The sequence below is a fragment of the Enhydra lutris genome, unplaced genomic scaffold (genome assembly GCF_002288905.1).
Source record: "Enhydra lutris kenyoni isolate GAN:26980312 unplaced genomic scaffold, ASM228890v2 scaffoldscaffold39, whole genome shotgun sequence".
Classification (NCBI taxonomy): Eukaryota; Metazoa; Chordata; class Mammalia; order Carnivora; family Mustelidae; genus Enhydra; species Enhydra lutris.
Genome location: NW_019154123.1, coordinates 20,947,828 through 20,973,689, shown reverse-complemented (window position 1 = coordinate 20,973,689; position 25,862 = coordinate 20,947,828). Strand labels below are relative to the sequence as shown.

The window sequence follows — 25,862 nt, the reverse complement described above, 5'->3', positions numbered from 1 at the left end:
GAAGTACAAGTTGTCTGGTAAATAAGGTTCCAAGAGAAAGGGACACGTTCACTATTAATGAAGCTCTTGGGAGAGTGAATGGATTTGCAGTCACGTTGAGCTGAATCAGCTCTGGGAAGCTAATCTCTTCGCCATGATGTCTGGGTGTGCCCAGCTCAGAGGGATGAGGACACGTTGGGGGGAGTGACCCAACCCATGTGGAGGAAATGGCTCTGCATTCCAGGAGCTGCCCTTCCCTTCTGCACAATTCCCAGAAATGGGCAGCTTCCCCGGGGCTGTGGCCTTGCAGGCTGTGCAGAGATGGTGTGCTGTCCGGCCGGGGGTCTAGGCCACTTGGTATCCCTTAAGGCTTCACTCTCCACTCTCTGCTCCCCAAGACATTGCTCTAACCCACTGTCTCACATCTCTGATAATGCAAGCCCAGCTCTGGACCGCACCACTCCACCCCTCCAGGAAGCCATCAGTGCATTCCGCTTGCTCCATTATTAAGACTTCACCCCCCCACCAGACCATGTGTGTTATTTTATGCAATAAAGGACCTCAAATACCGCAGGTTTCAGATGGTGAGTATGCAGCAGGAGTGCAGCTCCTCCCACTCCCAAGCCACGGCAGACATCATAAACAACCGCTGCCCTCTTCCCTGCTCTTAGAACCATTGTAATGCAGCACCTTGGCAGCCAGAAGCAGGCGACTGAGCCAGAGGGGAATCTTGTGTGGCACCCCAGAACCAGGCATCTTCTGGTTCCCTCTAACATATCTATCTCACTTACGGTCATCCTGTTCTGTGGGAGGGTCTCAGGACCTTTAGTGGAAGCCCGCCTGGTTATCTCTGGAGAACTCTATGACCCGAGTCTTGTGTTAATGCCTCAGCCCCTGCTTAGCTACCCCATCAAATCCAAACTCCGCTGCCTGGACCATGCCTGGAACACTGGCAGCAGGGCAGAAACGGCCAGACAGGGATCCAGAGATCCAGGCAAAGGCCAAGGCTGAAAGTAAGCCAGGCGAGGGATGCCATGCCCTTGGCCTTACTCACGACCCCCCAGTACCACGGGCTTCCTCCTGTCATGACCGTTGCCCCTTGGGTCTTGCCCGCTAGCTGGAGAGTGGCTCCTGACAGGGCTTGGAGCTTAGCTGCTGAGGACCCAGCACAGTAAGTCCCAGAAAGGGTATGTGGAAATACTGCTGTTAGAGTTAACAGGAGTGATCAATGTTCAAAACTATGAATAATTCATTCATTCATGTAAGTGAACCATCTGATGCTTTTGGAAGATTTTACCACATTAACTTGCTTGACTCTCACAACAGCCCTCTGAGGTATGACTTTGATTATGCCCATTTTACGGTTGAAGAAACCGAGACACAACAAAGTAAAATAACATTTCTGAGGTCATCCAGCTAGACAGCGACAGCACCAGGATCTGAAACCATGTTCCATGGCTCCAGAGCCAGTGGCCAACCCATTGTACCAGGCATTTTCTCATGGTTGGTGAAATGGTGATTTGGGGGGGTGTGGGGTGGGCAGAGTCAGGCCAGGCCAGAGGCAGTAGATCCAGGACGAGGTCAGCCATGAGGCAGGCAGGTGATTTCAGAGTCACAGAGGCCTCCAGGGCCACGTCCCTGCACCTGTTTGGGAGGCATCCCAGGCAGATACTAGTCCCTGGGAACAGCCCCTACCTCCACCCCAACTGGGTCGAAGTCTGCCAAAGAGGATACAGGACTCATGCTGCTGCCCTGAGGACCAGGGAAGAAGCTGGGGTATCCGGCAGCTGCCTAGCACCATGGAAGCACCGGGAAGCTTTGAGACCCACGTTCCCGCACCTCTGTTTGGGCCCCTCGCCACTGCCTTGGTCGCTGTCCCAGCCCCAGCCTGCCTCCTTGTGCCTGTCTGCTGGCTGCTCCCTGCCCAGCTTGGGGCTGGCCCCTCACCTGGAAACCCTCAACAAGGAGCCTGAGGCACTGACTCAGCCTGCAGTCTTAAGCAAGTTACTTCTCTTCTGTACCTCGGTTTTCTCTTCTGTAAAAGTGGGGACAGTGGCAGCCTTTGCCTTCTGGTGGTCATGACGGGCTGCACTGAATTGCCTATCTGTGTGTGGCCCATAGTGAGCGCTCGTAAACCTCGAATTGATACCATCACCAGTGTTCCTCAAAATCCATCCCTTCCTGGGGCGCCTGGGTGGCTCAGTGGGTTAAACCTCTGCCTTCGGCTCAGGTCATGATCTCAGAGTCCTGGGATCGAGCCCCACATCGGGCTCTCTGCTCAGCAGGGAGCCTGCTTCCTCCCCTCTCTCTGCCTGCCTCTCTGCCTACTTGTAATCTCTGTCAAATAAATAAATAAAAATCTTAAAAAAAAAAAAATCCATCCCTTCCTCCTGCAGGAAGCCCTCCTGTCTCTCCAGAGTCCTGCCTGAGCTCGTGCCCTGTGAACTGGCTGGTTCCCGTAACTGAACAGAATTTAGCCCTCACCACTCCCTCCTCAGTGTGCTCTCATGCGACTGTGTGTAGGCCTCAGAAGCTCCACCCCCACCAATTCTGCCCTGCAGGGTAACATTCACCTCTTGACCTACCCAATCCAGTGGCCCCCCCAGCTCTTTCTGCTGCTCACAGTGTGGTTAACCAGGGAGAAGAACCAGGGCAGACTGGATAACTTGCACAAAGGCCCAAGGCATGACCATGCATGGTCGCATTTAGTCTCCCCATTTTACCAGTGGCGAGACAGAGTCAGAAACGTTAAGGCCTTTGCCCAGGGAAACAGCTTGGTAAAGGGGGAAGCTTGGGCTTGGCAGGTAAAAACGAAAACTGCCCCACTCACCCCCCCGGCTAGTCCAGGGCACTAGAATTTCCAAGGCTCTTGGAAACCGAGAGGTTAACGAGGGGCCAGTGTCTCAGGGTCCACACAGCCCTTCAGAACAATGAGACCCAGTGGCATCCCTGGCTCCTGGGGTGCTGCCACCTGGCCCTCTCAGCCTCAGAGCTCCCACCCCAGCGCCCCACCTCCCCCAACGTCGCCACGTCCTCCTGCCACCCAAGGCAGGGCAGTGGGTGGGAGTGAACTCAATCCGGGGTGCAGGCAGCTCAGGCCCCTGGGTCACAGCTTCCTTCAGTGGCAGGTAGGGGCCAAGAAGAGGAAGTAGTTTTACATTTAAATTCTTACTCTCAGCCCTAAGGGTCTATTAATATTTTCCTAGGGCTGGGGCAGTCGTGCCTGCAGCCAAGGAGAACGTCTCAGCTTGAGACGGGAGCCTGCATGTCCACCAGAAAAGTCACTTTGGCAGTCACCCCACAAGGGATGGGTGGATTCTGGGTAATCTGAGCATCCCAAAAGTGAGGTCCCTCAGACCCCCCTGAGCCTGGCCGGCCGCTGTCCTATTCTCTCCCCATTCTGAGGCAGCTGTTTCCTCATAGCTCCTCCGGGGCTTCTTAGGCTCAACCCTTCACAGCATGAACCCAGCCAGCACCACTCTTCAACAACCAAACCTCCTATAGACCCCTTGTCCCACCTTTCTGCTCTGGCCCTCTTTCCCTCTGCCTTCCCCTAGCAGCTCAAAAAAACCCTTTTCCTCAAATCCGAGGCCAAGGCCTAGCAAGTCCACCACTCACGGCAGGTGCATTCAGTGGCTTGGCTCTGCCCTCTGCAGGGCCCCCTCCCAGGTATTACCTTCCCATCACTCTGGCGTTGTCCTCCCATAGCCAACCCCCATGGGTGTCTGAAGCTCTCCCCACTGACCATACCATTCCAGGCCCTCCCTGAACTGCCCTAAGCCCCACTTGCCCCTCACGCTGCCTCTACTCCCACTGATTCCTGGTATGGCGTCCCTGAGGATGGAGATGGTGCCCAACTTGTCAGCGGCTCCAGTCCCTGGCAGGGCACCTCAGAGTCTGCCAATGAATGTACTCTGCTGTTTCAGCTTTCCTCCACCTGTGAGAACATTCCCTCTCTAAGGAACCGCCTCCTGAAGCTCCCTTCCTCCCCAGCCCTCTACCAGCCAGGTCTCCTTTCTCTCAGCCCCATTCTCTGTCTAGGGAGTGCTGGCCAAGTGGCAGGTAACAGCCAGGGGCCTTTGCAGCTGTTAGGCCATTTGACTCCTCATAGCTACCACACCAAGAAGGCCTTGTTCAGCACCTGTCCGTGATGAACCCTGAGGTCACAGAGGTTCTGTGGCTTGTCCGTCTGCGAGTCCAAACACAAAGCTCCTAGCTCAGCTACATGGCCATTCGGTCCCTTCTCAGGAGCATGCCCCACTACTTCTCCCTTCAAATCTGGGAGTTAGGAGTTATTTTCCTGTCACATTTCCCCACTAGGGTGGGGCAGGCAGGGGTCTGAGGGCTGGACCGCATCTTCTTTACTTCTCTAGAGCCCTGGCACAGCTTTCTGCACAGATACTCCTTGTGTCAGCTGTCGGCATTTCCACAATGCGGGGTGACACTGGGAGCCAGCTGGGATTCTGGCTTGGGTAGAGAGGGGAGGACAGAGGTAGTGTGGGGACTATACCCAATGGGCCAGGTGGGTCCCAGAGTAGTGAGTGGTGACCCTCATAAGGGAGATAACACGTGAGGAGTTCCACTAGGCACACATGGGCCCCAGCCCAGCAGAAGTGGGTGACAACGAGCAGGTGCTTTCCTGCCATGCACGCTCCCAAAACAGCGAGTCCCCTGTTCCTCCCAGGTCCCAGCTCCCTGACCACTTTGCCTACTGGTCTGGAGATGCCACACACTGCCTAGGAGCCTCCTGGTGGCAGCAAGGCAAATCTAGTATTATCTTTCCCCTAAGTGGGAGGGTACAGTGGGGGGGAGGGGACAGTTAAGCAGAGCACAGCTTCACAGGTTGTGCCTCAGCGCTGTCCCAGACCAGAGCTGCCTGTCTCATAGAACCATGGCCTTGCACTGGCACACTGGGAAGTAAGCAGCCCGGGAGAAGGGCAGGGGTGGTGACAGACAGTAAAGGGAAGGCCTGGAGACCAGGGGCAGGCATCGCTCTGTGTCAGCAGCCCCTGGCTATGAGATGGACACTTCTTGCCAGGTCTGACTATGGCTAAACACCAGTCCTCCAAGTCCTGGCTGTCCCACTACCTCAACTGCTTTACCCTGCAGTGGCAGAAAGAGGCGCTCGGGGAAACAAATGAACTTCCCCATCTCATGTGCTCAAAGAAGCCAGGTGGATAAATGAGAGAAAGAGGCAGGTATGGGCAGTAGGGAGCAGTGGGGCCTGAGGCAAACAGGAGACCACTATTACCCTCCACCAGGAGGTGGAGTCATGTTGACTGCAGCAACAAGAGCATATCTGCAACAGGTTGCCCGATGGTCTAAATTTTTTTTTTAAAGATTTTTTTTGAAGATTTTATTTATTTTATTTGACAGAGATCACAAGTAGGCAGAGAGGCAGGCAGAGAGACAGAGAGAGGAAGAAGCAGGCTCGCCGCTGAGCAGAGAGCCCAATGTGGGGCACCATCCCAGGACCCTGGGATCATGACCTGAGCTGAAGGCAGAGGCTTTAACCCACTGAGCCACCCAGGCGCCCCCCGATGGTCTAAATTTTTAAAGAGTAGCCAGAAATTGGAATTTTTACGTGAAGCTGAGGGTTCTTTTCTTTTTTTTTTTTTTTTTTAAGATTTATTTATTTGCAAGAGAGAGAATGAGAGAGAGAGCATGAGATGGGGAGGATCGGAGGGAGAAGCAGACTCCCCACTGAGCCAGGAACTCTATCCAGGTCTCAATCCCGGGACTTCAGGATCATGACCTGAGCTGAAGGCAGACACTTAACCAACTGAGCCACCCAGGTGCCCTGTGAAGCTGAGTTTTTAATGTTAACTACCCATTATTTGAGGCAAACGAATCCCCCGCCCCCCGGGGGGGCTCCAGCCCACAAGGGCACCTGCTGCTGCCCTGGGCCACTAGAGCACACAAGGCAGTTACTCTTTGCACTGTTGTGGCCTGGCCTGGCTTTGGCCACAAGGAGGTGTGAGATTCAAGGAGGTGAAAATGACACTGAGAAGTAGCAGCCGGGGGGTTAGCAGTCTTTAGGGGGAGGGCACACGGCCCATCCCAGGGGTGTTCAGGGGCCAAGGGAGGTGAAGGGCAGGAAGGCACGCCATTGCTTACATGTGTTTCTATCATTGATATTCAAGATGTCACACACAATTAATGAAAAACGTAAAAATCTATATGTTTGACCAAGAGTGAGACAGAAACACAGTCCAGGCTCTTGCCTGAGGTGGGGCGAGGCAATCCAATCTCCATTTTAAACGAGTAACCAGGCTGGAGAGAATTGGGCTGGAGCAAAATAAAAGGGAAACTTCCTGAAAACGAGGTGGGCATGACAATGAGCAGCTGGGGGGGTGTGGAATCTCCTTGAAGCAGGATGGAGGAAGGAGGGTCCAGCAGCCCAGCTCTGGAGGGGTGAACCAGGGCTGGGGGCTGGGGGGGGGAGTGGTGGTGACTTTTCAGGGACCCTCCCAAACTCCAGATTTTAAGCCCACTCCACTGGAAAGGCAGGAGGCAACTTTTCACACCCCTCTCCCCAAATGCAAAACAGTAGCAGCAGGTCTCCTCCCCTCCTCAGCAAACAGGCCAGGACCCGGGGAGGGAGCAGCTGGAGAGCTGGCAGAACTGCTCTGTCCCCGGCAGCCACTACTGGCCTCCTATCTCCCTTTTTCCTACAGACAGCACTTTTATAAAAAGCCCCCTGTCATTGGCCGCTCTGCTAGGTGTATGACCTCAATCTGTGTATGCCTGTTTCCTCACTTGCTGATACCAGTATCCATCTCACAGGGTTGTTTTGAGGACGGGATGAGCTCACACAGGCAGGTGCTTAGAACAGTGCCTGGCACAGAAAGGATTGCCATTCTTCTCGTTCTTGTTACCATTATCACCATCAGTATGTTGTGGGAACTCCTGCCAGTGCCCCTTCCACCAAATTGTGCAGAAGGATGCCCGGGGCCACACACAGGTATTTTCCAGGTTGCCCCAAAGTGCTCAGGGTGGGGGGTGGTGGTAAGGGAGGCAGGTGCTCCCTCTGAATCACCTCCTTCAGCCTGAGAAGCTCTTAGTACAGTCCACAGGCTTGGCTATCCCAGGACTTAACAAGGAAGCGTATTTTATTTCTGATGATGGAGAAATGACCAGAATCCACCCCCTGGGCTGCCCTGTTTCAGGGATCTGGAGAAAGGGGGACGCTTCAGAGCTATACCCACGCTATAGCCCATCTCATGGGGGCCACCCCAGAGGCAGAAAAGCCAGAGGCAAAACAGATGTCAGGAGTTTGGAAATGGGTCTGATGCATCAGTTTTGAATCTTGGGTGTCTCACTTCCTAGCTGTGGGTAGCCTTGGAAAAGTTATAAACCCCTCTCCATGAAACCACTGTTGCTAGAAGCAGCAGCCTGCTGGACATGCACTCTGGCTGAGTCTGTGGCCGGGACAGAGCGTACTCTAGTACCTGTTTATTACGTCCACCCCACATAATTGGCACTTCACGTGTACTCCCCATGCACTCCCTACCAAACCTCAGGCCGGGTGAGATTACTGTTACACTCCCAAACACTCGGCTGTCCCTGATGGCCCTGTGCACGCAGCCTCTCCAGCTCCCAATGTGTCAGTTCCATGAGCACAGGGCACGTCCTCTGTTGGACCCTCTGCTGTCCCAGCACACGTATGACACAAAGAAGGTGCTCGATAAGTCTGCTGGTTTACATCAGTTCCAATCCTCTCCACTACCCTGCAGAATGTTCTAACAGGAAGGAGAAAAGTTCACTCTTGTGTTCACTCTGGCCATTGGGACTTGATGTGTCCAGTACTTAGTGCTAAGTTACACCTGGCTAGCCATGTAAGGCTAGGGTGCCTACCTCTTGCCAAGACAAATTCTCTAGTAGCTTTTTTCTGAGACAAAAGCCTAGGCCCACAGCCTGGTCCAGGACAGATTTCATGACAGCTGTGCCACCAAAAGTAATGGAAATTTGGAGTTCTCAAAACTGGGGAAAAGTGTCCAGGAAAATCAGTCCCTGGAGAATGGGCACAAACTAGACTTGAGGAGACAGACCGACCAGGAGAAGTCTTCCGAGGGTGAGCAGGCAAGAGGAAGAGGTCTGCTACTCAATTTTAACTTCTTCCCTGTTCTGAAAGCCTGTTAGCTATGGCTTAATAAGGGTTAAGGAATGAGGAAGCCAAGCAGATTGCACACATGTACGGGGCAAAGCTGGGGCAGCTGACCTGGGAGGCCGGATGGCCAGTGGACATGGTCCCCACCTGGAAATCCTCAGAAATACTACAGGTGGGGGGCATTTTCATCAATGCTTGGGTAATTCTTAAAGAAAAATAAACAACAGTCACCTAGGTGTCTCAGTTGGTTAAATATCTGACTCTTGATCTCATCTCAGATCTTGATCTCACGGTCATGAGTCCAAGCCCGGCACTGGGTGTGGAGTCTACTTAAAAAAATAAAAATAAAAATAAATAAAACAACAACAACAACAACAACAACTCTGGGGGGCCTGGGTGGTACAGGCAGTTGAGTGTCCAACCTTTGGTTTCTGCTCAGGTGGTAATCTCAGGGTTGTGAGACAGTTCCCCCACCATCCTGCTCCATGCTCAGAGTAGATACTGCCTTTGACTCTCTCTCCCTCCGTCCCTCCCCCCTGCACTCTCTCTCAAGAAAGTAAATAAATAAATCTTAAAAAAAAAAAAAAGAAAGAAAAAATAAATAATGCATTCAGAGAAATTCTACACAGAGAAAATCCTTTGGGAAGAATGATGAGATACTGGGGAGAGCATGTCCCCATTTCCATGGATGCACAGATGTGCTATGAGGGCCTGGCCCAGTAAACCTGGGTCAGGAAGAACTGGGATGGGGTGGCTGGGACATCTGCATTGTTCCCTGTTGGGGACCTTGCAAGGGAGCCTCACAGAGTCGGGGACTGCCCAGGTCTCAAGACAACAGGTGGCAGGGCAGAAATCAGGGCAGGGCTCTTCTGGCCTGCAGCCCATGCTCTTTCCCACTCTCCTGTGGGACTTCTGAGGAAGAAAAGGACTGAGACCCCCTCTGGCCACCAATTCAGCAGCCCTGCTGGTGGCCCCAGCCCCATGCCAGAGACCCTGCCTGGGGCCCTCTCCTTCCACACACAGAGGCTCTCCCAGCCCTCCGCCCTGTCTTTCCTATTCACTCACACCAACCCTAAATAGAAAAAAGTCCCTGTTAAGTGCTTTATTAGAATGGTTATTTTGTTGGAGTGCCAAGTGGCCTACTCCAGCAACCCCTTTCTATCCCTCCAGCCGTCCCCAGTTTGAGTCCAGAAGTAAAACAAAGGCTTTGTTTCTTTATTTTGGTTTCCTCTGTAAAATCTCAAACATGCAGGAAACACCCACCCAGTCCCAGATAAGTGGACTTGGGGCCACTGTCCACTGCAGGCGGGTGGGGTTGGGGGTCAGTGAGTAGGGATGGGCGGGAAGATTCTGATACCAGCTGACCTTAGTTCCCTGGGAGGCCAGCAGGGCACCTGGGGCTGGGCCTGGCTTCCTGGAGAAGAAGGGCTGGGCCTGAGAAGCACCAGGCCTTCCGGGCTCCACTGCCCAAGGAAGCTCAACCTGAGGAATGTGGGTGTGGAAGGAGGCTGAGAAGACAGATCTCATACAGTTTTTTTAAATATATGCCCCCAAGGCTTTGGGACAGTGGCTCCACCCTTTTCCATCATCCCTGGTTACAATAAAGCCGGCTTTGAAAGAAGAACTTGATAGTGGCTATTTTGGACCACTGAGCCAACTTGTGAGAGAATGGTCCTTGCCAAGACAGATGGGCTCGCTTGGGTCTCCCTACATTTCCAGTAGAATTCAAATACAGGGGGACGAATGTGTAGGTTATCCAAAAGGGGAAATTTTCAAGAAGGTATGTTGAAATTCTAAAGGATAAAAAATAACCCACCTAAATGAAATGAAAATTAATTTTCCTTTTTTTTTTTTAAAGATTTTATTTACTTTTTAGAGAGAGAGAGAGAGGGAGAGAGAGCTCAAGCAGGGGGAGCAGCAGGCAGAGGGAGAAGCAGGCTCCCCACTGAGCAGGGAGACCAAATGCGGGACTCAAACCCAGAACCCTGGGATCATGACCTGGTTAAACAACCAACTGAGCCATCCAGGGATCCCAAATTTTGCTTTTGAAATGAATATATGCTGCTTTCGAGAGGCAAGAACCTGTCCCCAGATGCCCCTGAGAATGATCAGTTTCTGTGGGGTGGGTGGGCCTCCCCACCTCCACCAGCCCTCCGGCAACCTCCAAACAGCCCTCCGTGCCCACAAACACTGTCACTGCTTGGGTACTGGGCTATATAGTCTGGGTACTTGGTATAGTAGGGCCGCCTCACACATAGTGTATACAGTAGGTTCCATCTATGAAACCAGAACTTTTCTTTTGAAAGGAGGCCTCATTTAAAATAAAAAGGTTTTTTTTGTTTTGTTTTGTTTTGTTTTTGTTTTGTTTTTTGAGGGGTAGGAAGGACTTTGGGGGAGGCACTCTATTCTGTTTCATTGACTTATCTATTCCTGTGCCAGGCCTCCACCACTTTATTCTGGTTTTATAGTATTTTAGCGTCTGGTAAGACTGGTCCCCTCTCCTTACTCATTAAGGTCTATAATCAAGAGAGTAAAATGCTCAGATTTCATTCTGAAATTTTTGTCCAACATTAAGATGGATTTACAGGGGGCAAAATTATAGACCGAGAATCAGTTAGGCTGGTATTGCAGTAACCTAAGTGAGCCATGTTAGGGCTGGCGCCAGAGTAAAGATGGTTCGCAATCAGGGGAGGAATTAATTAGAAATAATCCAAATCATCAGATTCAAAAAAGAGAGAAGTGGGCCTGTAAACATAACAGGTCTGTGTATTTCCAAATAATCAAACAGGAACTGGTTTTATAGTATGTTTCACGAACTTCCCTGGTGCAGTCTCTGGACAGCTCTTACCCGAGAACACAGCCCAACAAGCGGGTCCCTCTGAGGTCCCCATGCCAGCGTCAGCAGCATCCCTGTCAGACTTGGGAAGGGACGTGGGCCATGCTGTCTGTCACTCAGGGACAGAGAATATTTCAATTCATTCTCACCACTTAACAAAGAGAATGTGAGGCCCACCTCAGGTCCCCGTGTTCTCTTAGGGAACTAGTTCAAATCTTCCTCCCCATCGTGACTCCCTGCAAATGGAGAATGCCTGAGTGTGGAAGGCTTTCCTGGAAGTTTCTGAATCTCCTCGGCATGGCTTTCCAAAACACTACTCTGCTAAGTGTTCTAACCCAGGCTGGGGCTTCAAGCTTTAAGGCGCGAGGCAGGCTACCGCTCCGGCCAAGAGTCCTGGGAGTCCTGGAGTCTGCTGGGGGTGGAAGGGAGAGGGCTGCAAACAGCTGCTTGTCCCTCCTTACTGGGCCTGCAGAGCAGAGATCAGAAACGTACCACACTGCACTTTAAACTAGTTCCACACTTTGGAATGGAAGGGGTGTTTTGCTACGGTTTGTGTAAAATGAGCTCCTTAGCAAATCACTGTTATCTAATTATAAAATCGTGTTTTTTCTCTCTCTATTCTAAACACAGAAGTCTATCACTTACACAGCCTATGCTTTGGGCAGGTACGACTACACTCTGCTCGCAGCCTGGCCTGAACCTGCAGTGGTCCAGGCAGGTGCTTCCAGAGCAGATCAACATTTTGGACAAGGGTTAAATCCAAAAGCACCCACACGCCCCTCCGCCACCCCGCGGTGTTTTCTCCACAGCTATGGGCAACCTTGGTGGAGGCCCAGAGGCCCTTGCTGAATTAGTGGGGGACAGGAAGCTGAAAGAGCCAGTATGCAGAAGCTTCAAAGCCCACCTCAGGCCAAGGACAGGCCCAAACCAGCGAGGCCTTATGACCAGGGACACGGCCAAAGTCCTGACCTACTGGGCAACAGATTGAGTATAGATGAAATCGCTGGCCTCTGTCCATTTTGGGGAGGGACCCATGGTGCTTGTTATACGATCCTTGTCATTTTTCTATTTGTCAAAAAATTGAAAAATAGACCAAGTGCCCAAAAGATCTAGGGGTTTGCAGTTGACTGTAAGATTAATGGGCATCAGGGAGTACCATGGCCACCCAGGCACTCTGCCTCTCTTCCCAACCTGCGGCCCCATCACATCCTCTAGCATAGGCCACTCTGTCCCCCTCCTCACAAGGGCTTTGCTCGCCTGCAGCCCCGGCCACTGGTGCGCAGACCCCTGAGGGACAAACCCCATGAGCACCAGGAACCAAGAGAGGGGCCATTTTTGGTCACCCGGTTCTGGGAGTGGCCCAGTGTCACAGAAGGACATGTACTTGGGGACCAGATGGACCTCGGTCAGACTCCTGGGCTCTCCTTTTCTCAGGCTTTGACTGGACGTGGCCTCCTCGACCTCCCTGAGCCTCAGTTTCCACATACGTAAAAGGCTAAGGGCAATTGCTATGAGGCCTGGATGTGGCTAATACAGTGTTTAGCCTAGGTCCAGCCCCCCAAGTCTTTGTTGAAGGAAGGGAGGGAAGGAGGAAGGGGGCAAGGAGGGGGGAGAGAGGGAGTAGGGAGGGAGGGAAGGAGGAAGGGAGGACAGAGACAAACTGTCTTTCAACCATTTGAGGAGCTGCTGGAGACAGTGGAACTGGTGATGGAGAAAAGCATGACTATCAGGGATTCGCCAGGGACAGATCCAGGGCAGGCAGCTTCAGGGGAGAAAGGAAAGAACCAGGCAAGGACGAGAGAATCCCCAAATGGAAAAGTGGACAAATTTGGGGGCAGCAAGCTTCCTATCTCTAGAAGCGTCCAGCTGAAGCCAAGGGAGTAAGGGAGGGACTGTTAGGGAGAGACTCCCTTGAAAGTTTCCCAGCCTTTATTTAAGGGCTCACTTTCCCATTTGGGCCATATTTGTTAACTACTGAACTACTACTGGCTTACCTTAAAATCATCATACTTTGGGGCACCTAGGTGGCTAAGTCAGTTAAGCGTCTGCCTTTGGCTTAAGTCATAATCCCGGGGTCCTGGGATGGAGCCCTGCCTTGTTGCGGGGGGGGGGTCCTCGTTCAGCGAGGAGTCTGCTTCTCTCTCTGTCTGCCGCTCTGCCTGCCACTCCCCCTGCTTGTGCTCTCTCTCTTGCTATCTCTCTTTCTGTGTCAAATAAACAAAATCTTAAGAAAAAAAAATCACCATACTTTTCATTTACTTTTTTTTTTTAAGTTTATTTTTTAGTAATCTCTATACCCAACATGGGGCTTGAACTCACAACCCTAAGATTAAGAATCACATGCTCTTCTTTTTTTTTTTTTAATTTATTTGTCAGAGAGAGAGGGAGAGAGAGCAAGCACAGGCAGACAGAATGGCAGGCAGAGGCAGAGGGAGAAGCAGGCTCCCCGCCAAGCAAGGAGCCCGATGTGGGACTCGATCCCAGGACGCTGGGATCATGACCTGAGCCGAAGGCAGCTGCTTAACCAACTGAGCCACCCAGGTGTCCCAAGAATCACATGCTCTTCTGACTAAGCCAGCCAGATGCCCCCATCATACTTTTTTTTTTTAAAGATTTTATTTATTTATTTGACAGAGAGAGACAGAGATCACAAGTAGCAGAGAGGCAGAGAGAGGGAGGGAGAGGCAGAGAGAGGGAGGGGGAAGCAGGCTCCCTGCTGAGCAGAGAGCCCGATGTGGGGCTCGATCCCAGGACTCTGGGATCATGACCGGAACCGAAGGCAGACGCTTAACCGACTGAGCCACCCAGGTGCCCCTGCATCATACTTTTTAACTTAAAACCTTTCTCTAGGGGCACCTGGGTGGCTCAGTGGGTTAAGCCTCTGCCTTCGGCTCAGGTCATGATCTCAGGGTCCTGGGATCGAGCCCCGCATCAGGTTCTCTGCTCAGCAGGGAGCCTGCTTCCCTCTCTCTCTCTGCCTGCCTCTCTGTCTACTTGTGATCTCTCTCTCTCTCTAATAAATAAAATCTTTAAAAAAAAAAAAAAAAACCTTTCTCTAGTGTTAATTTGAACAAAGTATCCATTTTCCAAAAATGGATTTGATGTGATGCCTGTATTGTTATAATACATATAAACAAGCATATTAAAATGAAATGATGCTATATGTGCCCCACCTAAAATTATCTACCTGACCATGCTGAGAAATACGCTCTATGGGATCGGAATCTAGACTAACTATGCTCCAGGGGCCCCTTCTGGATCTATGATTCTGTTACGTGAGGTTGCCTGAATATTGATGATGCTCTTAATCTTTATGGCCCTTTCTGGTCTCCCAAGAATGTTCTCATCTGTGTATTTCATCTAATCCCATGACAACCCTGAGGGCAGGCAGAGAAGTCACAGATGGCGCTTGGTTCCCTGTAGTAGGAGATGTGCCTGAGGCCCTCTAGACAGTCACAGACCAGAACCAGGGTGCAGAGCCCCCAACTCTCCATCCTCTCCTCATGCTACCACCACACCAAACCCCAAGCCATCCTTGGTGCTCTCCCCAATCTCATTAGCATCACAGCCCAGATGTGAATCATGGTGTTTTACCCATTTAGGTGGCCAGAGGCCAAGCTCCGGAGATGAAAATACACCCCTCTGAGACCCATAAAGACACTTCAGCAGCTAGCTATGACCTAGATTGTCATTTGGCCTTCTGGCCATCAGCAGGCCCCACCTAGAAAAGCTACCCAAAATACTACAGGTCAATGAGAGGGACACTAAAAAGTTAAATACACACTGTTACTTCCTGAACTTTCTGAAAGGGATGGCTGCAGAAAGCTGCCTTGGATCTTGCCAACCTGGTGCTCAGTACTGGGGGCCGGGGCGAAGTCTCTGGGGGCAGGTGAGATCAGCCTCATGACCTGCAGCAAACACACCCACCAAGAATGCTGGAGACAGCAGATGCCCAGGGGTGTAAAGGACTGTCACCTCAGCCTCAACATAACCTCTGTTGTCTGAAGCAGCCACCAAAACCTGGCCTTCACTCGTAACATCTACCATCCCAGCACGACAGCCTGGCTGTGGGGACAGAGCCGTTGAGTGGGTTCCGGTAACCACTAGTGAGACAATGTGGCTTAGACCAGGGGATCTAACCTGGTCTAACCTGGAGTCGAGGGCTTTGTACACCCAAGCAGCTTTTCTCTAGGCTTCTCCCTGGCATACTGAAGAGGCTGTGACCCAATAAGGTAAAAACCATTGCTCTGGTCACCAGACCCTCAGCCTTCTTGGCTGCCTTTCCCATGTAATAGCTTGCTGGAAGTGGCGCTAATATCCAGTCTCTGTGTAGAACAACTTCACATCTTCGGCATCTTTGGGAGATCTAAACTCTGCTTAATCTACTATTCTTGGGTTTTGTTGTTTGCAGCCAAAAGCAGCCCCGCCGATCCAGTACCATAAGGCCCAGTGGTAATACCCAAGATGATGAAGGTTGTCCAGGCCTCAGAGTCCACCCACAAAATCTCTCTTAGGGCCTGAAGTTTCTGTGCAGCCCCTAGACAATGGATACTTGCCAGGTGCCCCAGGGCACAGGGAGCTCCTCCAGCTCCCTCCTTTGTCTCATCCCCACTCAAAGGTAACCTGCCCTGAGCCTGGTAGGTACAGAACCTCTGAAACTCACTGCACACTCGGATACTTGAGAATATTCCAGCTTTGCACAAGATCGTGTTCCCATTCAGGTCACATAAGTATGGTCTGTATGAATTATACAATGCTCATGAGCAGGTGTGCTTCCAATCGCTTGCAGGGAGGAACCCTCCGTGTGGGCGCATTTCACTGGCAGGACTGATTACACCAGGTGTGAGATATAAAGCAGGGACCATGTTTCCCTGAGAACTCACTTGATCCAGCCCGCTGGTCACCATGCAAATCTGACTTGATGGGAGGACCAGTCGCCCCGGGACCTAGCTTGTTTCATCTGAGTTTGGTAATCCTCCCTGGCTCCAGGTCATCACTCAAACTCAGGAGCCAACCCCAAAGATCTGTGACTTTATGAGCAGCTCAGATCAACTCACTGTGTGAAATACATATGGTTAGAGCTAATAATAAAATAAAAGTTACACCTGCCACCAAAACGTCTTTTGTAGGTGAAAGTATGAGTAGTGGAAAGTGCAAACTGCCTTTTGCAAGAGCAAAGCGGGCAAATCTTGGAAGACTGCCTCTTGCTCACAGGGGTTCTGCAGGGGGCTCTGACCCTCTTCTCCATAAAGAAATGTTGAGGGGCGTCTGGTGGCTCAGTCCATTGAGCAGCTGCCTTCGGCTCAGGTCATGATCCCAGGGTCCTGGGATGGAGCCCCACCTCAGGCTTCCTGCTCAGTGGGGAGTCTGCTTCTCCCTCTCCTGCTCCCCCTGCTTGTATGCTCTCCCTTTCTCTCTGTCAAATAAATAAATAATCTTAAAAAAAAAAAAAAGATGTTGAGGCCAGGGGCTAGGGTGGGGGCAGTTTCTGCTAAAGCACCCCACTTCCTCAACACCACCCACCTCCAAAAGAGGCAGGTGGACCCTGCAGCCATGAAAACCCCAGAGCATTGAAGCCCAACACCTCCTGACCTGGCAGAGAAAGTACAGACTACACCATAAACCGCAGACAGAGAAACTCACTGGCTGCCACAAATGAGAACAGACCCAAGGTTGAAAACCACGGCCCGAAACATTTTCAGCCCCAGTCAGCAGGGACTTGCAATTTACCGGAAATTAGTAGATTTATAAAATGTTAGCCAGCTCAAGTTTCTTCTCTGGGGAAGACAAGCAGAGAATCTCTAAGAACTGTCTCCGGGAAATGCTTTGTTCACTGCAAAGCCCCTGACACATGTCAGTTATTAATCCCAAGAGCTCACCACCCCACACTTCAACCAACCGGCGCCTGTAAACAGAGCAAAAGGTTACCACAGGCTGCACCTGGAGCCCTCAAGCCAGGGACAGCTCGACCCTCAGAAGAGGGGCCTGAACAGCCACAGGGTCTCCAGATAGGATCTTGGGCAAGTTACTGATACTTTCTAGCCACAGCATCCCAAATGGATGTGGGCGCCTGGGTCGTTCAGTCAATTAAGCGTCTGCCTTGGGCTCAGGTCATGATGTCAGGGTCCTAAGAACGAGCCCCTCATCCCCTGGCTCTTTGTGCAGTGGGGAGCCTGCTTCCACCACTCTCTCTGCTTGCCTCTCTGCCTACTTGTGATCTCTTTCTGTCAAATGAAAAAATAAAATTTTAAAACAACAACAATAAACCTCTGGGAGAGTCTTGTCAAATGATGAGCAAGCACACTCTGGTCAAGTGCCTAGTCTGTGGGAGCCCTGCTGGCTGCTGCTATTACAGGGGGGCTTTGGGTTTTTAAGTCAGATCTCCCTTAATACTCTTTTGAGGCTAGAATTCTGAGCCTTGTCAGTCATTCTCTACCATCAGGTCCAGGAAAGACCGGGTGTCTTGGAGATGCAAGAACCATTTAGCTCAAGGAGGCTCAGTACCAGCAGGGGCCTGTGAGGGAGGAGGTGGGGGAATCCCAGAGCTCTGAGATCAGGGCCCCATGAGGTAGCCCTTGTCCATCTCTTCAGACTCGGCCTTCTCCAAGGCCAGCACAGACCTCAATTCCAGCCACAGAGTGTAACTGGGTGTTCAGTGCCCACGCTCCTGCCAGGCATCACCTCCCCTAGGAGGCCTTCCCTGACCTTTCACACTGTCTCTCCCACAACCCCTGCTCTTCCCTGATCCCGTCACGGACCACACTGCGCTGTCGCTAATTTTTTGTCCTTACCGTCCCCGCAAAGCAGGAACGGGCACCATGCCCCACTCAATGGGCGCCCCAGCCAAGTCCGGTCAATGAATGAGCCGGGCCCCAGTGGTGAGCAGAGCCCCAAGCCCCGGGTGCCGTGAAAGGCCGTTTGCGCGACAGGCTGCCTTTTATTTTTGAGATAAATTTGACAACACCCGCGGCGGATCCCTGCCCACGTTAACGCCATTTTAAAAGGGGAGAAAGAGTCCCCCCACCTCCCCCGCCGCTCCAGTCCCGCCGCCCACCACCCCGCTGGTCCCCGCCGAGGCGGACAAGAAACCGAAGGGCGGTTCCATGAAAGGGGCTCTCTGGGCGGTGGACAGGCCCTCCCCGCCGCGGTCTCTATTGTGGCGGATCTCTCGATCGCACGACGTTACGCCGGAGCCCGCGGTAGGGGCAAAAGGCCACTCCCCGTCAGTCCCGGGGCGCACTCCGCGCTAGGTGAGCGCGGCAGGGCCCGGGGGCGGCCACACCTCCCGCCCGGAACAAAGCGCCCGGCCGGGCCCGCTGCCCTCCCCGGCGGCTGCACCACTCACCACGCGCTCCAGCCCCGGCTCGGCTCCGGCCCTCAGGCCGCCTCCTCCATGCCCGCGCGGCCGAGGAGGCAGCGCCGCGCCCGGCCGGCCCCACTGCAGCGGGACTGGCGGCTCCCGGCCAGCCGGCCCTCTGGCCGCTCCGGCCCGTCCCCGCCCCGGCGCCTCCTTAAAGCGACCGCGCAGCCCGCGCGCGCCCGGAGCGCCCGGCGCGCCGCGCATTCCTTATATTGCAACAGCGCCTGCTAAAAATAGAGCTCCGCGGCTAGCGCCGGCGCTGGGGGCGGGGGGTGCGCCGCGACCCCGACGCCCCCGCGCGCACCCGGGCTCCCGGGACGCGCGGCCCGCTCAGTCCTGGCCACACGGGCAGACTGCCCCCGGGCCTGCTCCGAGCGGGGCCCGCGCCGCCGCCTTCCCCGCGCCCCCGCGCACTTACCCGGTCAGACCCCGGCTCCGCCGCGCTGGTTTTTAAAGTGGACGCGGCATGGGAATCGCTTGGGCCTCTTTAAGAGCCTCTGGCCCCAATCTTGGAGTCTCCGCTCCGGCCCGGCCAACTTCTGAGACTACCGACGCTTCCCCAGTCCTTAGCGATCCCGGGTCGCCACCTCAGCGGCGTTCGCTTCGAATCCCGGGAGGGGTTTCTTCCCAGATCCTGAAGCAGCCTCCCTTCCCGATAGGCCTTCTCAGTGCACCATTCCTGGGCCCTAAGTTCGTTCCGATGGGTGCGACGGGCACAGGCGACACTCGAGCTCCGTTTCATTGTTTCAGTTCTGCTAACTCCTCTCCATCGATGACATTTTTTCGTTTAAAAAAATGGAAATATAATCCAGATACCATAAAACAAGACTTTGGAAGTGTACAATTACGTGGTTTTTAGCCTATCAGCAAAGTTGCTGGACCATCATGGTAATTTCAGAACATTTTCATAGCCCACTCCCCTCCAAATGCCTTACCCATTTGCAGTCACTCCCCATTCCCCACTCCCCAGTCGCTGGAAACCACTCCTGTCCTTTCTGTCTCTATGAACTTGCCTATTCAGGACATTTCATATAAATGGAATGCTACCACATGCGGTGTTTTGTGAGCAGCTTCTTTCACTTCGAATTATGTTCTCAATGTGCATTCATGTTGCAGCATGAAACAGCGCTTGTTCCTTTTTATGACCAAATAATATTCCAATGTATGTATACACCACATTTTGTTTCTCCATTTCAGATGATGTTTGTTAGGCTGTTTGTATTTTTTGGCTGTTAAGAATACAGCTCCTGTGAGCATTCCTGTACAACCCCTTGTATGAACGCATGTTTTAACTTCTCTCGGTGATATACCTAGGAGTAGACCTGCAGTAGAAGCAGAATTGTGGGTCATGTGCTTAACTATGTTTAACACTTTTTTTAAGATTTTATTTATTTATTTGACAGACAGAGATCATAAGTAGGCAGAGAGGCAGGCAGAGAGAGGGGGGAGCAGGCTCCCTGCTGAGCAGAGAGCCTGATATGGGGCTCAATCCCAGGACCCTGAGATCATGACCTGAGCAGAAGGCAGAGGCTTAACCCACTGAGCCACCCAGGCACCCCAGCTATGTTTAACATTTTGAGGACCCCTCCTCCCACTGTTTTCCAGAGCAGCTGAGCAGCTGCACCGCATTCCCACCAACCATGTCTGAGAGCACCAATGGCTCCACATCCTCCCTAACACTGTCTTTTTGATTACAGCCGAATCTAGTGAGAGTGAAGTGATAGCTTATTGTAATTTTGGCAATTGGTGTTATTTTTGAGGACTTTCTTGTGGGTGGACCTTGATGATAACTTGGAACCATTTTAAACGTCCAGGTTACTCAACCCCTTGTCATTTTTTTAAAAGATTTTATTTATTTATTTGAGAGAGAGAGAGAGCGCTTGCGCATGAGCTGAGTAAGTGCAGAGGAAGCAGACTCTCTGCTGAGCAGGGAGCCCCGCTGTGGGGCTCGATCCCAGGACTCTGAGATCATGGCCTGAGCTGAAGGCAGACACTCAACTGACTGAGCCACCCAGGTGCCCCTCACCCCCTTGTCATTTTGAGAGCTTCACCTTCTACCCCACCCACCCCCACCGCTGCCCCAAGCCTAGGGGGAGCTTACTACTGAGTCCTTCCTGTCGTGCTGGGGCTTCCAATCTGATTTTTGGTTTTGTTTGGCCTCCCAGGTACCCATGCAACCATTTGGTGAGAGTTGTGTCCCCCCACTTCCACTTGCTGCTCTGAAGTCTCTGGAACCCCAAGAATCCCCATGGCGGGGGGAGGGCATTAGGTGCTATCAAGTATCTCACCTTAGTAGGGAGTCAAAGAGCTTGGCTGAGGAAGGGCTTGAGGGAGAAATGCTCATTGTGACCAGCTGGGTCTTGCCCTGAACCTGCTTCTTCCTCTTCCTCCCATTTACCACAGGCCTTTGGGGAGACTGGCAAAGTTCTGTGTGTCCTGGTTGTCTGTCAGCCCCTCCTCGGCTCCCTCTGTCAAGAAACATCCTCTCCTGGGCCCTGACTTGCTCAGGGCTCTGGAAGTGTTGCCCTCAGCTGGAGCTGAGACAGCATCCGCATGAGAGCAAAGATTTGTCTTTATACACAAATCTTTAAAAATCTGTCTCCTCAGAAATGGAACTGAAACAGCTAGTGATCACATACCGCTACCTGGGATTCTCTAATGTAGGTTGTGGCTGAGGGCTTACAACAGGGCCCTTGTCCCATTTGGGCTACCTCCTCTGCTCTCTGAACGCTGAAATAAAGTATGGCTCAGTGGCTGGCAGACAGGGGCACTGGGCAGGAAAGGGAGGCCTGAGTTTGACAGTTTGTTCATTCAGTAAACACTGCCAGAGCACCCACTGTGTGCCAGGTGCTGTGGCAGAGACCTTCCTCCAAGCCAACTCAGAGTGCCAGCCGAGGGTAAGTGGTGGGAAAGAGAGCGGTCCCGGGGCCTGTGGGGCCCAGAGGAAGGGCATCTAACCCAGAGTGGGGAGGGTGTGGGTGCCCAGCACAGGCTTTCTGTGAGAAGTGATGGCTGAGCCAGGGCTTGAGGGACAAATAACACTCAGCTAGAATGAGAAAGGAGAGACAAACCCTTATATGCTGAGGTATGACTGAGATGAAGTCTTCGCCAAAACTACCGCAGATCCACCTGTCTGACCAGGTGTGTTAGCAGCATGGTAGAAGGCCGGACTCCAGGCCCAAATGCCTCCTGGCCAAAAACCCAGACTGGGCTCAGGCCCAAGTTTCAGGGCCTGAAGTCCAAGGCTGGCCACAGGGCCAGGAGCCAGCTCTTGACATAGGGCAGAGACGAGAGTTGCTGGGCTGACCCAGAGTAGAACTTTCCTGCTCAGAGACACAAGCAAGTGTACCACGTCCCCTGCAGTGTCCTGCACTGGCCTCTCTGCCCCAAGGCTTGCTGAGTGCCGTGCCTCAGAGCAGACCCAAACTGGCACCTGGGGGTTCAGTGTGCAAGCCTAGGGGGCCTGGGGACTTGAAGGGCCAGAAGCCATCCCGTGGCACAATGTTCTTCCAGAACTCTCTGCTCCGCTGTGGTCCCTGGGGGCAAAAGCAGCTCTGAACGCCTGAGCACTCACGGTGTGCTGGACATGGGCCTAATGTGAGTCTTCACATGTCCCAACAACCTGCCCTGATTTAGACATAAGGAGACACAAACCTAATCCCAACCAGCCAGTAGACTCAGAATCAGGGTCTTCTGACCACAGAGCCCAGACTCTTTCCCGTATGTCTGGTGGCCTCGACGGGCAGGTCAACTGTGTGTTTGGTGTTGGGAAAGCAGGGAGAAGGTGAAGAGGATACTAGTCTCCTTAGGCCTGTGGCTAGACTTAGACCTTTTGCTGACCCTGAAGCATCGACCATGGGTTAGCAGAATATCCTCACCCCACCCCCATACCTGTTCATCCTCTCTGCTGACCTTTCTTTTGGGCCAAGTACACGCTGTTGTTCGCTGGCCTGCCCATGATACGGCACCAAGAATGACGCAGTCTTCTCTTAGGGTTCTCACGGCTCATCTCGATCTAAATTCAGTCATCTCTCATCTTCAGCTCTCCTTGCTACCCCTCTGTACATCCCCAGCTGCCCCGCCCCACGAGGAGCTAGCCCTCACAGGATTTTCTTCTCTGATGCTTCTGGTTCCTGATGCTTGTAGTTTATCCCTCACACAGACTCTTGCTCGCTGGGGCCAGAAGAGCAGCTTTCAGTCAATCCATTTCCCAGTCATGGCCAAACTTCTCCATAAAGTTGTCCATACTCAGTCAATATGTTTGTTTCTTATCACTTGTTTTTCTCTCCCTTAGCTCTTTCTCTGTTTAAACTAAAGTCCAGTGGCTTTTAAACATTTTTGGCTGCAACCCATAGAAACAAATAGGTTTTACATTGAAAACCAAACACATAACCCACACAAGTGAAACAAAAATTTAACTAAATAATACTTACCTTTACTATATGTGATGCACTCTAATCTATTCTATTCCGTTTCATTTAAAAATTCTATCAAGACCTATTAAAATGATTTCATGCCCCATTAATGGGTTGTGACCTACAGTTTGAAGAACATTGAACTCAGATATTTTGACATTCAGAGCCTCAAAGTAGGGACATTACAGCAGAAATTTGTCAGGAAAGAAAAGTCAACTTGAAGATTTTGAAATACATGTTACAGACAGAAGTTTGAAAAGAAAAGAGTTTTGAATCTCAAAAGCCTAGATTTCTGGGGCACCTGAGTGGCTCGGTCAGTTAAGCATCTGTCTTCAGCTCAGGTGGTGATCCCAGGGTCCTGGGTTCAAGTCTGCATAGGGCTCCCTGCTCAGCAGGGAGTCTCCTTCTCCCCACCCCCCCACCTGCTCATGCTCTCTCTCACTCTCTCTCTCTCTCTCTCAAATAAATATATATTTTTAAAAAGCCTAGATTTCCTCTCCTAGGCGAGATGTAGTAGGTCGTTGCAGGCCAATGGTCCCACAAGGTCGTACGATGAGATGAATCTCTCCAGCTGTCCCCTCACTCATCTCCCTGGACATTTGTCAGTTTGGGGCACTGCTTAACAATTAAGCTTTGCCCAAAAGAAAGATCTCTAATGGAGGAAAGAGAAACCAGTAAAGCTATTAGTGGCTACATGGTACTAGAATGAAAAATGGGAACATGGAGGCTTTAAAAACACAACCCATTTTCTCCACAGGATGTCTGCTGAGTTCTGGGTCTGGCTGCATCTAAAAAGGAGAGTAAAATCTTTCACAGTATTACAGCATTTGGAAAACAAAGTCTCTCCAAGAAGAAAGGGCCTGACTCAAACACACGGCCATTCTTCATGACATTTCCCAGATTTTGGATCTGCAAGGGGACAGAATCTAGACAGTTCGATTATGAACCTGTGAAGGGCAGAACTGAATCTCTACAGTCCTCTGTACCTGAGGGTACAGAGACTTGCAAGGCTCTCAGTATAAATTCGCATGTAAGGAATAAGGATAAACAGAGATAGATTGTTTTGTAAACACTGAAATCCAGCCTCAATTCAGCTTCATCCTTCACCAGACTGAGGCAATCATCCCTCATGGCTATCTGCTTAACAGAGGAAAGAAGGAACATTCTGTGTAGCAAAATATATCATCTGGAGTCTCTATGCCTCTTAATACAATGTCTGCATATAGTGAAAAGTAATCAGGTGAAGAGGCAGGAAATGATAACTGATAAGCAAGAGGAAAAAACAGACAATAGAAGCAGACACAGATATTTCAGATGTAGCAGTTAGTAGATAGGACTCTAAAATAACTGATTCTAGAAGCACTGGAACTCTCATACATTGCTGGTGGAGATGTAAAGTGGTATATCCATGCATCAGCCAGAGTTAACTCAGGATACAGAAACCACACAGTAATTTGGACAAGAAAATTTTAAGGTAAAGAATTATTAAGTATAAAAGGGGACCATGTGCTAAGAAGGAAGGAGAATTCCAAGGAATATTGTTATAGCAGATACAGAGAGTAGCCTCTGAGGCTGAAACAGACCACCCTAGGAAGGAGCAAACCTGTATGAGGTCTTTCCTCACCCTCTACCCCCAGGCTGAGGTCCCTACCTTGTTGAAGACAGTGTAGTCATGACTCATGGATGTTGAAGAAGGTTGCTGAAGTTCCGTGCACATGGAACACACTGGAAAAGCATTCCTCTTGTGTACTGAGAGAAACCAACCAGGAGAAGGTGCTGCACTGTGGAATTTGCTGGAAAACTTTCCCACAGGAATGATGCATTCCAAATCTGCCCTCTGTGGTGTCAGAGGAAGCTGTCAGTAGAGACATGCTGTGTGTTTCTGGCTGCCATGAGTGCAGGAAACTTGTGCACCAGGAAGCTGCCAAGTGAGCCCATCAGAACCAGGAAGAGAAGCCACTTTCTCTAGCGGTGGCTGCTAGCACTCTCTCCTGACAAAGCTTAGCAATCTGCCAAAGGGCGGAAGAGAAATGTTTAAGGGTCCAGCTTCATTATCACAGAGCAGGTAATAAGGATGGGTTTGGATCTGAATGGCAATAAATTGACAATGGGCACAATCAGCTTTGAAAAGATGCTTAGTAGAACCTACTAAAGCTAAACATACATCTACCTTCTGAGTCAACATTTCTACTTCTAGGTACATACTTAAGAGAAATGAGCAACAATGCTCACCAAAAAACATATATAAGAATATTCATAGCAGCTGTAGTCATAATGGCCTAAACATGGTGACAACCCAAATGTTTACTAACTGGAGGATGAATACAGAAATTGTGGTCTACTCATACAATGGAGTACTATACTGCAATAAATGAGAATGATGTACAGAGACATAAGCAACATGAATGAATCTCACAGACATTATATTAAATGAAAGGAGCCAGAAGGAAAAGACAACATATATGAAGTCCAATAAATAGTAAAATCAGTTGATAGTGACAGAAGTCAGAATAGTGGTTATCTCCAGAGAGGGAGACAGATCATAAAAGATTATTAATCTCAGGAAACAAACTGAGGGTTGCCGGAGGTGAGTGGGGTGGGTGTGTGATGGACATTGGGGAGGTATGTGCTATGGTGAGTGCTGTGAATTGTGTAAGACTGATGAATCACAGACCGGTACCCCTGAAACAAATAATACATTATATGTTAATTTAAAAAAATAGTGGTTATCTCTTGGCAGAGGGGAATGATGCCTGAGTAATGATTAGTATCCTTTATGCATCATTGCATGTGTGTTATACTTCAAAAATTCAAAATAGCCTCACTTAGATTAATATGTTGCATAAAATAGAAGAAGAGGTAGATAAAATAGATAAAAGGAAAGGAAATGTCATCAGATAAGTGGAATCTACAAAAAATAAAAATAGAAAGAAAATGCACACTCTAGAACTTATAAAGTCTACTAACAGAGGTCAAGGACACACTGGATGAATTTAATAACAGATTGAACACAGCTGGGAACAGGATTACTGAACTTGAAGACAAATTAAAAAATACATTGAAATGAAAACACGGGAAAAAAGACTGAGAGAAAAAGAGATAATAGCATAAAAGATAATCAGGCCATATACAATTGTCTAACATTCATATCACTGGAGTCCC

At 51.0% G+C, this 25,862-nt stretch overlaps 1 protein-coding gene across 1 annotated transcript in view; it reads right to left on the bottom strand.

Moving 5' to 3' along the window:
• Positions 1-19,060, bottom strand: part of LOC111155011 (muscle RAS oncogene homolog) — a 63,510-nt gene extending 44,450 nt beyond the window's left edge. The window contains exon 1 of the mRNA XM_022515004.1: positions 18,704-19,060. The gene's annotated coding sequence lies outside the window, so the exon portion shown is untranslated. The remainder of the gene's footprint in view (positions 1-18,703) is intronic.
• Between the last annotated feature and the right edge of the window lie 6,802 nt (positions 19,061-25,862).